Below are 4,152 nucleotides of genomic sequence, written 5' to 3'. Positions count from 1 at the left end.
ACTAATATAATTACTAATATAATTAATAAAAATATTAATAAAAATATTAATAAAAATATTAATAAAAATATTAATAAAAATCGGGATGTTACAACTCTCCCCCACTTAGAATATTTTCGTCCTCGAAAATTCAATTGACACAACCATTTCGACACTGAAACCACACTTACTCTCTCCCGATTCATACCAATACAAAACGTTCCACATCTTCAACCATACAAGCTTCCAAGGATGTCAATCCAATACTCGAATGAAATACCATGCAAACACACCGTTCTCTCGATGTCAAACTTAGCAAGTCTCTCCATCCGATAATCCATCCTCACTGGAATAAAATAAGCGCATCCCGTCAACCTATCCACAATGACCCAAATCACTTCACAATTACTCGATGTTCTCAGCAACCCGAAACAAAATCCATAGAGATACTATCTCACTTCCACTCGAATAGAATAACTGTTGCACCAACTAAACGGTTTTTGACAAGTCCAACTCAAATACACAATTCCGTTATATCCCTCTTCATACTTTACCACTAAACATTTTCCTCAAATCTTGATACATTTTAGTAGCAACATGACGTATACTCAAACCATTACGATGCCCTTCATCCAAAGTTCTCTTTGTCCAAATTCTAACCATCAGGAATACAAACTCGATCACAACATCTCATGACACCATTCTCGACAATCCAAAAGTTACTACTTTTTCCTTGATTAATCAATATCATCTTGTCAGCCAATTGAAAAAAAATCCAATTTCTAACCTTCTCAAATCTTGTCAAAATATTCCAAGTAGGCTTCAACATACCAACTTAACACACGAAGACGTCGCTTCACAACCAAACTCAACCCTCTAAATCGTTCCAACGATTTCTAATTCTTAAATCCTCAACATAACTTATAAAATTATTTCCTACTCAATGCATCGGCCACAACCTTTACTTTTCCAGGATGGTAATTCAAACCAAAGATTAAAATCCTTCGAAATTCTACTCGTCTTGTTTACCTCATATTCAACTCTTGTGATCACTCAACACATCAAACCTTGATCCACACAAACAATGCCTCTTACATTCCAAAACAAACACAAAGGCAAACAACTCCAATACATACATCGAATAATTCCCCTTATGAACTTTAAGTTACCTTGAAGCATAAGCTACCACTTATCGATATCTGCATCAACACACCTCAACTCGAAATCCCATATCCAAGAAAATTCACTTCTTCCAACCAAAACTCACATTCAGAAAGCTTTACATAACCTTCTTCTCTTTTAGCACCGATAACACAATCCTTAAATGTTAAACATGATCATCGTCGCTCTTTGAATCAAATATCCTCAAGAAACATTACCTCATAGAACCTTCTTTCTTCTTACTCGACGAACAGGGGTAACTCTACGACTATACACTCAGACAATGAACCTCTTCTCAAACAATTCTTCAAATCTACTCTTCAACTTCTCCTTAGTCGATTTACACGCTACTAAGTTAGTAAGACAAGTCTATCTCGTTCAATACGATATCGCCTCCTATCAACAATAGATTAAGGGTGATCAGGTTCTCAATTTGTCAATAGACAGTCGACAATCATAATGAAACATAAACCATCGTTACTAAACTATAATAGTGTTCCTTCAGAACTTGCACTCGAAGTCACTTACAACACCGAGATCCACAATCTCCCCTTAAAGTTATAATTACTTGATTCAACTCCAAACAATTCATACCAAAATTCATCAACTTGGTCTAACGGAAAACAACCTAAATGAATTCTCAAAATATCTACCAAAGATGCTCAACGGATAATTCAAACACGTAAAAGAAATAGAAACAAAGCCACATCAGTTGTATCAATAACTACACTTCCATGCATAACAGATAAAACATGATCCAATCTTATAGTACAATCCAAAGAATAAAATAATGCGTTGCACCATTATCAATAATAAAGCACGTACCTCAGATTAACTTATCCTTAGAAGTAGTTGAAGGATAGAAAAACACTTAGAAAGGGGGGGGGGGGGTTTGAATAAGTGTAGTCTTAAAGATTTGAACGATAAAAATAAATTGCACAGTTATTTTTATCCTGGTTCGTTGTTAACTAAACTACTCCAGTCCACCCCCGCGGAGTGATTTACCTCACCTGAGGATTTAATCCACTAATCGCAACAGATTACAATGGTTTTCCACTTAGTCCGCGACTAAGTCTTCTAGAGTATCCTGATCACAACCTGATCACTCCAGGAACAACTGCTTAGACACAAGCTAAGACTTTCTTAGAGTATCCTGACCACCACGTGATCACTCTAATTACAATTGCTTAGACACAAGCTAAGACTTCCTAGAGTATCCTGATCAACACTTGATCACTCTAGTTACTTACAAATTAATGTAATCAATTCTAAGAGTATTACAAATGCTTCTGAAAAGCTATAATCACAACAGTGATATTTCTCTTAACTTTTAAGCTTAATCTCACTAATATATATTACAACAACAATGTAGTGAGCTTTGATGAAGATGAAGTTTCTGAGCTTTGAATTGAACAGCGTTTCAGCAAGTTAATATTCACAGAATTTGGTTCAGAGTTGTTAACCTTGCTTCTCATCAGAACTTCATATTTATAGGCGTTTGAGAAGATGACCGTTGGGAGCATTTAATGCTTTGCGTGTTCCGTACAGCATTGCATTTAATGTTTTACGCTTTTGTCAGCTACCTCGAGCCTTGTTCACGCCGTGTCTACTGACGTTGCCTTTAATAGCTTCCAACGTTCCTTTTGTCAGTCAGCGTAGCCTGCCACCTGTACTTTCTTCTGATCTGATGTTTGTGAATAAAATATTTGAATATCATCAGAGTCAAACAGCTTGGTGCAAAGCATCTTCTTGTCTTCTGACCTTGAAGTGCTTCTGAGCGTGATACCATGAGAACTTCAGTGCTTCTGCTTCTGATATCAAGTTCTTCTGATGCTTTCATAGACCCATGTTCTGATTCTCCCTTGACCATCTTCTGATGTCTTGCCAGACCATGTTCTAATGTTGCATGCTGAACTTTCTGAGACAAAGCTTCTGAGCGCTGATTTGTGCATACTCTTTATATATATTTCCTGAAATGGAAATTGCAATGTATTAGAGTACCACATTATCTCACACAAAATTCATATCCTTGTTATCATCAAAACTAAGAATATTGATCAGAACAAATCTTGTTCTAACAATCTCCCCCTTTTTGATGATGACAAAAACATATATAAATGATATGAATTTGCGATCAGAAAGAGCAGACGGCTAAAGACAAATTACACAGCTATAGCATAAGCATGTGAATATGTCTCCCCCTGAGATTAACAATCTCCCCCTGAGATGAATAATCTCCCCCTGAAATAAATACTCGAAGAACTTTAATAATAAAAGACTTCCCTGATTATTTCGGTAGAGACGATCACATAAGCTTCTGTCTTCTGATAATTCATAGCTTCTGATTTCTGCTTCCATTGGACAGCTTCAGAACTTGAATTTCTTTAGATCCCTAGAACACTCACAGCTTCTGATTCCTGCTTCCATTTAGGACAGCTTCAGAACTTGAATTTCTTTGATCTTCAGAACATTCACAGCTTGTGATTCCTGCTTCCATTTAGGACAGCTTCAGAACTTGAATTTCTTTGATCTTCAGAACATTCACAGCTTCTGATTCATGCTTCCATTTAGGACAGCTTCAGAACTTGAGTTTTCTGGATCTTTAGAACATTCACAGCTTCTGATTTCTGCTTCCCTCGGATAGCTTCAGAGCTTTGAATTTCTTCTTGCATCACTTCATGCTAGATTGTATCAGAACATTGTTGAATGTACCAGAGCATCATCAGAGCATCTCTACATCCTGAAATGTTACAGAACAAAACTAAACGACAAAAGTCAGCATGAAAGAGTTAGAACATAAAATGTGTATCAGAACACAAAATATGTATCAGAGCCATATAAGCCACATAGAATATATCAGATCCAATAGACAATGTATCAGAGCAAATAGACAATGATTTGGATCATATTCTATTATCAGAATTTCTGATCATTCTTCCTTCTTGCTTCTGATTCTGAAGCTTCCTAGCACTCAGCTTGCTTCAAGAATCCAAGAGCTATTTCTGATCATTC

The sequence above is a fragment of the Vicia villosa genome, linkage group LG1 (assembly GCF_029867415.1).
Source record: "Vicia villosa cultivar HV-30 ecotype Madison, WI linkage group LG1, Vvil1.0, whole genome shotgun sequence".
Lineage (NCBI taxonomy): Eukaryota > Viridiplantae > Streptophyta > Magnoliopsida > Fabales > Fabaceae > Vicia > Vicia villosa.
This window is presented reverse-complemented; position numbering follows the sequence as displayed.